Source organism: Barbus barbus, assembly GCF_936440315.1.
Source record: "Barbus barbus genome assembly, chromosome: 44".
Taxonomy (NCBI): Eukaryota; Metazoa; Chordata; class Actinopteri; order Cypriniformes; family Cyprinidae; genus Barbus; species Barbus barbus.
This window is the reverse complement of record NC_136722.1, coordinates 11,577,245-11,588,868: the sequence shown is the minus strand read 5'-3', so window position 1 is coordinate 11,588,868 and position 11,624 is coordinate 11,577,245.

Genomic DNA, 11,624 nt, shown 5'->3' with positions numbered 1-11,624 from the left:
TGAATGATTGGGTTAAAGCTAGATGTAATAGCGAGCTCAGAGCATCTGAGAAAGCCGAAAAAAGCCAGGATAAACGTGGCGTCGAGCGTGCGGGCGGTGTGGACGGAATGGTAACCTCTGCGGAGGGTGAAAATACATTCGGTCAAAATCTTTAATGTTATGGGTTGCCTGGAGTCTGGGCGGATGGGGTGGGCTTTTTGGATACCTTTGATGAGTAGGGAGGTTTGAGAATTGGCTATTTGGGGGGAAGGGGAACCATATAAAAGTTTGTGGAAAAATTGAATTCCGCTTAGATAACCTTTAATAGATCTGATTTGGAGCTTTTTGTTGACATTAAGGTGGGAGATAAAAGAGGTGATGGAGAGCAGGGAAAAGTCGGGGAACAGCAGGTTGTAAGCAGAGTGAAAAATTTTGAAGCATTTCCATGCTGTTAGGTAAGACTGTAGGGTCCTGGGGAAGACTGCTTGAAGAATCGAATTGAGGGACGCTTCGAGGAGAGGTTTCAGAGGATGATTTATGGGAATATCAGCTCTGAATAGGGAGGTACCGGGGTTGGGAGCGGGTCCGCCTCTGGCACCAACGTCCTGAATTTCTGGAAGGCAAAGCGAGAGAAAGAGTCGGCTATTAGATTTTTTGACCCGGGAATATGTTTTGCAGTTATGATGAATTGCTCGCGAGCTGAAATCCAAATCAAGTGTCTTAGCAAGGGCATTAGCGTGGGTGAATGGGAACGGCCTTTGTTAATGCAGTGCACTGTAGCCGCGTTGTCGCAGTGGATAATGATGCTAGTGGCAGACCACTCTTTGCCCCACAGAAGGGCTGCGACGACTAAGGGCTATAGCTCAAATAATGCTGAGGACATTAGAGGCTGAGGTAGATTTAGCAGCTGGGGGGGTCATGTAGATGTGTACCAGCGGCCTTGATAAAAACCTCCAATACCGACGGAAGGAGGGATCCCGAGCTCTGAAAAAAACGTTTGAGTTGTCAGAAGATGCGCAGCTAGGATGGATTCGGGGGGTGAGATGATTAGAAAATCGTCTAAGAGATGTACTAGATAAGGTACATCGTAATTGTTTGAGAGGATCCAACAGATAGCTTCTGACAACATGTCGAAAATTTTGGCGCTTGGTGAGGAAGTGAAGCCGAAGCCGAAAGTGAGGCAGACGGAAAAGTAAAATTTTTCCTGCCAGCGGATGCCGAATAAATGCCAAAAGTCTGGGTGGATGGGCATTAATTTAAAGGCAGAAGTGATGTCGACTTTGGCCAGCCAAGCACCACGACCCGCGATTTTGATCAGGGTAATGGCTTGGTCAATGTCGCGATAGTGGAGGGAAAATTCTTCGAGCGGAATGAGGCTGTTAATGCTCGGGAATGGGGAATTGTGTGGTGATGATAAATTCATTATGAGGCGTTTGTTTACCTGAAAATTTTCTGGTGGCTATGCCGATGGGACTAACTCAGAAAATGTTGACGGGGGGAACGTAAAAGGGGCCGATCATGAAGTTTGCGTCTATTTCTGTTTTTATTAGGATATCGATGGTTTCGGGTTCGGTGAGAGCGGACTGGAGATTGGGGCAGATGAGGCTTTGGGTGGGGAGATTTCCGACGCCAGGGTGAAAACCGTGTGAGAGACCTGATATGACATAATCGAAGAAATAAGGGTCGGGGTGATGGAGCAGTTCTGTGGATAAACAAGAAACATTTACAGGAGTCGATAAATATGTTTTAGTATTTTTATTTGCAGCTTTTTTAACTGGACAAATCAAGCGGGCGTGAGCACCGCCACAAAAATCACAAACATGCATAAACCGGCAGCGCTGTCTTGAGCATCTATCCGTATTGAAACTGATGCAGACCTGGCTGTCAGAGGAAAATGGGCGGTGGCGAAGTAAAGGAGATGGGTTGAATGAGATGTTTGGAATGCTTGGCACGTAGCTGGTGGATTTGGGCTGAGATGATTCTGGGCAGGGGGGAATGGATGGGTTGATGAAGGGGCATAAGGTGGTGGAGTGGGAAATGGATCGGCAGACCGCACATGTAATGTTACGGCAGCCTAAAAATATTCTGTTATGGAGTTCGGTGTCCAGGGCTCCCCAGTAAGGGGCTTGGTTCCACTGGGCCACTCGAATGGCGCATTTAGCTGCAAAGAGTTTGTGGTACGTATAGAAGTAGGAGCCTCCGTATGATAATGCGAGTTCGCCAACTATCGCAAGATAGTCACCGAGCTCGCGTCTCCTGTGGGGAAATTCGGTGCAAATAACTTCCGTGTAGCGGGTGAAAACGATCGTGAATTCTGTGAATGATAAGATACGTGACGGTTTGTTAGCTATGTTTTTTAAGGTGACGGAAAACTCGCCGCAATCAATTTGGCGATCAGTGGACGGAGGAGAAATTGGTGACAAAAGGGAAAAAAGGTCTATATCCGCACCTGACAAGATCTGTGTCCTGATGGAGTTGGCTACGGGGGCTGTTTCCAGTGCGAGCGCATTTGGCGGGATGGGTAGGGGTGTGGCTGAAGAAAGTAAGAATGGACCTCGGGCGGAGGGAAGGGGAAAGTTAGCCGCCGAGGAAGCTAGCGGAGGCATGCTTGTGCTTGGGAAATTTCGAAGATCGGAGGAAAGGGAGGGGAAGAGAGGGGGAATGGTGGGCGCTGGGGCTTGCGCTGTTAGCGGCTGCATGCTCGCGCTTGGGAAAGTTCGGTGAGCAGAGGAAAGGGAGGGGAAGAGAGGGGGAATGGCAGGCACTGGGGCTTGCACCGTGGTTAGGGGAGGCATGCTCGAGCTTGGGTAAGCTCGGGGAGCAGAGGAAAGGGAGGGGAAGAGAGGGGGAATGGTGGGTGGCGGGGTTTGCGCCGTGGTTAGCGGAGGCATGCTCGCGCTTGGGCAAGCTCGGTGAGCAGAGGAAAGGGAGGGGAAGAGAGGGGGAATGGCGGGCGCCGGGGTTTGCACCGATTGCGGAGGCATACTTGCGCTATACGTGTGTGGTGGGGGTGCTGGCCATGGGTAGGGGAGGGGATTGGGAGTGGGGTGGGGCCGGGGCTTTGGGTGGCTCCTCGCCGTTAGCCGAGGTGTGCTCGCTCTGACACGGCGGCTTGTGGAGGCGAAGGCCAGCTCTTCGCCAGGATGGGTTACTAGCTCGGTGGCTCGAGGAGGAGGGTGGGGGTTGGTGTCAGCGGCATCCGGGGTGCGGCCTAAGCTTGCTGAAGGCCTTCTGGTGCGGCCTAGTGGCCGGAGGCCCGTCCCCGAGTGAGTGGTGAATTGGTCGTGAATAAGGAACGCTGCGGCCCTGGCTTGCTTTAGTCACTGCTTTGGACGGAGGTGAAGAGTTTGAAGGCTCCCCGGACTGGAGAGAAGTGTAGAGGGCGAGGAGATCCGGCTTTGTAGAACGGCTTGGAATGATGACACCGGCACTGGTGAATACCTGGCGAAGTCCTGCCACGGTCCAATTTTCCACAGCTGGGGCGTAAGAAATGGCTGACGAGAAGGAGGATGCTGGAGAAGGTGGCTGCCGCCTTGAAGATGAAGGTGATGGTGTGCCTCGGCGCCTGGATGTATGAGCGGGTGCTGCGCGGGAAGGCCGGCGGCCCCGTGTTGCAGCCGTGGGCTCGATTGTGATGTCCTGCGGAGCGCTGGTGTATTGGACAGCTGCTGGTGATGCAGGAGGATCCGTGGCTTCGAAGGAATTTTCGTTTGCGAAAAGTTCTATCTCTGACATGTTTCTGCGAATTGGGTGTGCCAATGTTGGAAGACGAGAGATAATGATGGTAAGACTACTTGATTATTTATAGGGATTGTCTCTCATGCTGATTGGATAGGTGGTGTAATTGCTGATGATGAATTGGCCGTGTTAATTATCTGCGCGTGCTTCTCCCGAAATTTGTTAATAAAACATCACTTAGTGTCAGAGTAATACACCATAATTTTTTATGCTTTATTTTTTTATTTTTGCAAAGATCAAGATGCAGCCCTCATGAATAGTTCAAATAATTTTAATTAATATAATCAGATTTTTTATTTTTGATGGAATTATGTATTTCTGAATAAATACTTGTTTATTCTTTCTATTATTTCTTGATTATGAATGATATTATATCTTAATGGATCACTAACACTGTTTCTGGTTCAGCATGTTCACAAGCTTCCCTCTTGGCCTATAAACATGACTGTGTGTGTTTGATGTGAAGCAGGCCCCCTCATGGTCATTAGCATTATTAGTGGCTGATAAAGATCATAGTAATAGGCCCATGAAAGCCAGTGGTCTCCTGCCAAATGCAGCAGTGAGCCAAGTGCACAAGCACAGTTTGGCCAAGAAACCGTGGCTGCTGTTATCTTTGGCTGTGGCCCGATCAAACTGTATTTGTCTTTTCAGACCAAAGAGGACCTCAAACAGGACCAAAATCTGCAATTAACCAAAAACGTCAGCTGGCCTTATTACCAAGTAGTGTTTACTAATTAAAATGTGTTTCTTGAAAATCTCTGGCAGGAGGGTCACTTTTCTAGGAATGCATCCAGTGGACTGCATTCATCTAAACAGACGGTTTTTTTCTCTGAGCATGTTTAAACAAGAAAGCATGTTCAAATTTAAAGTCTGGAAATCATTAAACACGTTGAATGATTTCTGTACATAAATTTGTTTAAACTGTTGTGGGTGTTTATTTATTAATTATAAATAATGCTTTTATTCAGCAAGTATGCACTAAATTGTTCAAAAGTGACAGTAAATACATTTATAATGTTACAAAAGATTCTATTTTTAAAAAAGAATGTTCTTTTGAACTTTCAAATTTCTGTTATTAATAATCATTATTAATAACTGAGCATCCGTAATAATTGAGCACCAATCAGCACATATAAAATAATTAAATATTATTCATATGTGTAAAATATATACTTTATAAATACATACTTTATACATATCTTAATATCGTAATACATATATTTTATACTATATATATATATATATGTGTGTGTGTGTGTGTGTGTATATTTTATTGGAAATGTTATTTTATTATTTTTCTAGCATTTATCTTTTTTTTTTTTTTTTTTAGATTTTTTAAATAACTTTTTAAATGTTTTCATTTTTTTTTCATATAACCGTGTATATAACAGGATTATAACAGTAATATGCATAGACAAACATTATAACAGGAATTATGCATAAAAATAGCATTCAGCCATCTGGAATCCCACTTCTCAAATAAGACACATTTTGTAATAATCAGAAGAAGAAGAAGAAGAAGAAGAAGAAGAAAAATTATATAGCATTTATACAAGCTGAAAATTTCTTCTCTGAAACCCTCCAGAATGCATTCAACTGTAAATGCACTGTAACCAAATATTTTTTTTTATTTTTGTCAATTTGGATAATTTCCTTAACTCTATAGCCTAATGTTTTAGCGTTTTCCGGAATCCTAAATGCTTATGTTTAAAAAACAGAAGAACGTTACCATGTTTACCACACCGCAGACACCTGAGTGGCTTGTTTTAACACTTGCCTGTGTTTGAGCTCGGCTGTCAAAATGCAAACAGCACTGGGTCTGGCTGAATTCTACCTAGCACTGCAGCTCAACTGTTTGAGTCCCATGTGAAATGCATGTTTTTAATGCTGTGATTTACTGTGTTGTGACAGCAGTGTATACTTCCCCATCTTTTTGAGGATGGACACAAGATTCTGTTCATATGTGTATCTGTATATGATAATGGGGATCATGGGAACACGTCTTATAAACTCTGCTTTCAAATTTGAAATGACCCTTGACACCCAGACATTTGTACCAGGATACACCATACTGTTATATTATCTCATGTGCAGTCTACTGGCACTGAGCTTTGCAAAAAAAAAAGCCAATCCTTGTGAGAAGAATGGCAAATGCATGGATTTATAATTCAGTCTAGCTTTGTCGCTGCTGTATCCCTGCAAACTGTGAGCCCTCTGGATTACCTTCACATTCAGGACATTACATTTATACCTGTGATGAAGAGCAACATTAAAACGGAATATTACACTCACAGACAGTATTGGCAGATTTTCTGAGCCAAAATAGATTTCATGGTTCATAGCTTTTACCTCAAATAGTTTCCCTTAATGGATGACTTGGGTCAGAAAATCAACACTTTTCAGTCTGACATGGAAACATTGGCTGAACCAGTGGCATGAGTTAACGCTGGTGCTATCTGTTTGTACGACCAGCTTTCATAAAAACGGTTTGAATTATTATAGTCATTATTTTTGCAGTTCCGGTGCCAGTAGTGGCCAAGAAATGACCAGAATTGTTTTTGTTTACTAAAATTAAAACTATTAAACTTGTTTTTGTTGATTTAAATAAAGCTGAAATCAAAAGAATATGAAAAATAAAAAATAAAAATGTTATACAAATTTTAAAAGTTGCAGTGGAACTAACTGAAATAAAAATAGATGAACGACTAAAATTACTGAAATATAAAATAAGTTAAAGCTAATAAAAATAAATAAATGAAAAAAATCTAACAAAAATGACAAAAGTACAGAGCCAAATTAATTAATTAAAGTACAAATTAATTGTGTGCACAATATAATTTGTTGCCTCGTTTTACTAAACTGTGCGCACTACATAATTCGTTCCCTTGTTTTACTAAATCGTGCACACTACATAATTTGTTCCCTCGTTTTAAGTAAGTTGTGTGCACAACATTGCTAACTTGTGGCCACGTTTTAGTTGAATCAAATCGAACAAGCAAATTATTATATCGTGCACTGTTCACAATTTAACAAGTTAGAAAGTTGTACGCACGATTTAGTAAAACGAGGGAACGGATGAATACGTTGTGCACATGCTTTACTTTTTTCCCCCTCCATGTCATGTGTGGGGCTCTGTATAAAAGAACATAACGAAATTAAACTCAAATTAAAATTAAAACTGAAAATGTAAAATAAATCTAAAGACTCATTCACACAAAGAACGATAACGGTAAAGATATAGCTATAACGTTAACTCTATTAGCGTCCTGCATCCACACAAAGGTCAACCGGAACCGGGAACATTTCCAAAAACACCTGATGTGCTTGTTACATTGTTAGAAGAATGGCATCTAAGCTAATATTAGTCTGTTTCTTTCTTATTCCGAGGTCACCGTAGCCACCCAGGTCTAGACTGTATCCAGATCAGATGGTGGATCAGCATCTAGAGATGACCTCTACAGCCAGGACACCTAGATGAGCCCCAGAGACTGATCCCCAGTGAAGACCCTGTCTCCAAGACGGCCATCGGGACAAGACCACAGGAACCAGATGAGTCCTTTGCACAATCTGATTCTGCTTTAGCCTAGATTTAAACTGCTGATTTTGTCTGGCCAGAGGAGAATGACACTATTTCGAAAAACTATTTCCCTGTCTAAATACTGTAAAGCTGATATAAAGCCACCCAGCTTTATATCAAGCCGATGTAAAGCTGCTTTGACACAATTTGCATTGTTAAAAGCGCTATACAAATAAAATTGACTTGACTTAAGACAAAAACATTTAGTTTATAAGAAGTGCACGCACAGTTTTGTCATTGCTGCTTTTTTTAGTCGGGTGGATTTTGATTGGAGTTATTATTTGATTGGCTTTATTGTTTATCGTCAATGTTTTTATCGTTCATAAGCTGGAAAAATCGTTCTGAAAGTGATTCCACCCATTTTGTTCCTTTGTGTCGTTATTGTTACAGTTTTGGTGTGAACATCACTGTTCTCATAAAATTAGAATGATTGTTAAAAATGTAGCTTTACCATTGTCTTTATCATTCTCGGTGTGACCAGGCTATATAATAGTATATCATACAATAATAGTACAGCAATAATACTAAAATAACACTATTGTCACACTGTAAACTTAAAGTGTGTTTGACAATCATGTAACCTGCTTTTCAAAGGTCCTGGCCCAAATGGTTGACATTATGTGAACTCTCTATCTTCCAGAGTTGCGATGACCCTTGCTTACACGTGTCTGTGAAGTCCATAAGCATGTTCCATTTATCATTTTATGATTTTGAAAGGTGCTCATGTGCACTGGCTATCTGCCATTTTGCCAAGTTCACATTGATAGTAACTCTACACAATATTACATTCCCGAAGTGTGGACTCGACTGTGAGGACCTTGGCAGGATTTGGTCTGGGATCAAAAGGTCATCCTGTAAGGTCATGGCACAGGATGCAACAGAAAATGATAAAGCATTTTCTATTTATATGAAATGAGTGTGACATTGACATTTCAGTGCAAAATTTGTCCTATCTACAGTATATGATTGTACTTTAAAGCCAGCTCTTGTGTATTATTTGCAGTCATTATGAAAAGCCTTTGCATTCATTTGGATGTTGAGTTCACATTTGCATGTTTAAGTATCTACCCATGGCCTGAGCCGCTATAGATCAAAGCTGTTGGACACTGATGGTCTTGGCATATTTGTGTAGCAAACACATGCGTATTCACAGGCTGGTGAGAGGAGACACAGAGACCCAAACAGTGCATGAGACCAGAAGCGCTGGCTTGGCTCAAAGCAGCCTCACAATACACAGATTTGAAAGCATTTGAGAAAAGAATGTCCATCATTCCAGATAAATACTGGCCTTTCAAATAAGACTATAACTTGCAAATCCTTTAATCCAGTAAATATCACACTTTTTGTCATCTAAATGTGACAAATTTGACATGCATTTTTTAAGTAATGCTAACCTTTTGAAATACAATGAATTTTGTAGGACCATGAATGTTTGTATATGAGAATTAAAAATATTTGTATTCTATTGTTATTTTCTTTTTGCAATTGCTAATACTGTGTATACATAAAAAAAAAAAAATTATAATTATCTATTGTAATTTAAAATGAATAATCTAGTATTGCAGTATTTATTTTTTACACATAATACAGTATTGTACTATTATTTTACACTTTTTTTACACAAACCAATAATTCAGTATACAGTAGAATAATACAAACGTACAAACCCTTGCAGTTCCTTCATAAACCCTTAGGGATCATTTTCCTGCCGCTACATGTGTTTAGTCACATGTCAATTATGGCTCATGTGACTGGTTCAAAAGCACTCCAAAACTGAGCATCTGTAAATAAGATTTCAAGTAGGTCTACAATAAATGTGGTTTTACTCTCTCATTTAAATGAGGAAAGATGTTTTATGGTAATGGTTTGATTTTTGACATTTCTAGACATTTAAAATACGTAGTATTTCATTGCTTGTGACAGTTTGGACCAAAACTGTCCAATTTCCAGCTGTAGTTATGTTAAGAATTTTGCCTTTTGTCAGCAAGAAAGGACAAAAGCCTGAATATCTACCAACAATGATGTCCCAAATATTGGCTTTATATAACATGTAATTTTCACTAAACAGAGCTGGTATTTTAAAACAATGAGGCGGGATCATACAGTCCCAACTGAAGCAGTGCCTTTTTGCTGTGGATGCAACAAGTTAATTTCTCCACATTCAGAAAATTAATTAAGTGTGTAAAATGAGTTGGTATGCTTTGCTTGGCTGAGACAGTCTCAGTAAGTAGGCTTTACAGTGCAGAGACCCAGCAGCGGTGACTGTGCTTGTATTCAGTGCTTGTTTAAACATTTGAGGAGCACATGAACAGATGGATGATTGCAGCAGGTTTCATCAGGAAGTTACGATGTTCAAACTTGCAGGGGGCCATTCTAACACTCGTGTCAACAGCCCGGGATCCAAGCAGCCCAATCAGTCAATACCATAAAACAGACCCTGAAAGACCTTTCGGGAAGACAGGCTGTTTTCTGAGAATGGCTTTTGATGGGCCAACACATTTGAGAGAAATTGTCTTTCTCCTCGAGTCTGAGGAGAATGTGTAACGGCACCAAACGTGAGTGCAAAACATTTTCTTTTTTGTTGGGGACCATAATCATTTTATAAATCAATAAATCAACTGAGAAATGGATAAATCAGTTGAGAAATTATAAACATCTGGATAAAAAGATAAAAAGAATCAACAATTTGATAATCAAAAACATTTCATTTATAAAAACATCAATAAAATACAAATAAAAATGCAATATTCTGTTTAGCAATAAAATGTATAATGAAATTATTGATTGTAAAGTTATTTATAATATTTTTTCCCCCTATTATATTAGCCTTTTATCAATTTCCCACTGAGGGGAGGAGCACCAGATGTTGTTATTAAATAACATGACTATACAGTATAGTTAAAAACAATACAATACAATTAAATAATCACATTCAAAATTTAAAAATACGCTGCAGTTAAAAATGCAATTGTATAATTAATTATATTAAAAATATTAATCATATTAAAAATGTAAATACACAACACAGTTAAAATATAATTATGTAATCTCATATTAAAAAGTAAAAATACAACACAATTAAAAATATAATTATATGAAATGTAATGTAATGTAAAAAATACAATTAAACAATTTTGAACACATATGCAGTATAAAAATTAAAATACAGTACAATTAAAAATATAATTATATAAACACATTAAAAATGTAAAAGTACAGTTAAACAATTATACTATCACATATTATCACATATTAAAAATGAAACAATACAATACAATTAAACAATTATATTATCATACATTTAAATTTTTAAATACAATTAAAATATAATTATATAATTGCATATTGAAAATGTAAAAACAATAAAAGAATAATTCTATAATTGCATATCAAAAACGTAAATAAAAAATCAATTATTGCAATTGAATATTGCATTTTTCATTTATCTGTTTTTAGTAATTGTATTGTTTTTTTGTTTTTTTTTTGTTTTTTATCTAATTAATTGGTTTACTGATTTCTCAGCTGATTTACTGATTTATCAAATTATTTATTGTGTGGCTCTCGTGGGTCACCATAACCCACTAGAGGGCTTTTAGTATTTAGTGCATATAAATGACGCTGCACCCATGCACTGGCAGCCAGAATTACAAAAAAAGAGAAGCCAAGTGGTGGCAAGGTCACTCAAATGACCTCAGTGTGATACTAATCACCATTTTATTCTTGGTACATTTGCAAAAGCGCTTGAGCAGAATGTCAGTGCTGTGGTTTGGCCAAAAGTCAGATTTCACAGTAACGCTATGAAAGCTGTAACTTAAACACCTGACATCATATTCTGAGAATAGCAGCGAAGGCTGCTGAACGGTGAGTATATGGTAAGAGCATCAAACATATATTCATGTGCCAATGACAGACAACAGACAGAGTCACATGAAGCAATATTTCTAGGGATCTTGCAAAGCACTCAGGAGTGTATGGCGTGTCCATAGAAACTGGATTTTCTGCCCACCTCTAGCGTCTGTCTTTCTCTTGCACGACACTTGGGCCGCAAAGATGGACTGGCAAGAAAAAGCACCTTGGAAGTTTCCATCCACCCCACCCATTCGAAGACCGGGATTGCTGCCACTCCACATTGAGCTGTGTGGGACGATATTTACCTTATACCCCAGGCCAAAATCCTCCCTTTCCCCTACTCGGTTCTCTTTCGTCTTATTACAGTCTGTCTGATCAGAGTTTTCCTTTCTTTGAGGGAAGGGCAAGCCTTTGCTCCTCCTTAAATATAAGCAGGACAGATGTCCTCTCAAATTTAAGACGCGTTAATTGGTCTTGAACA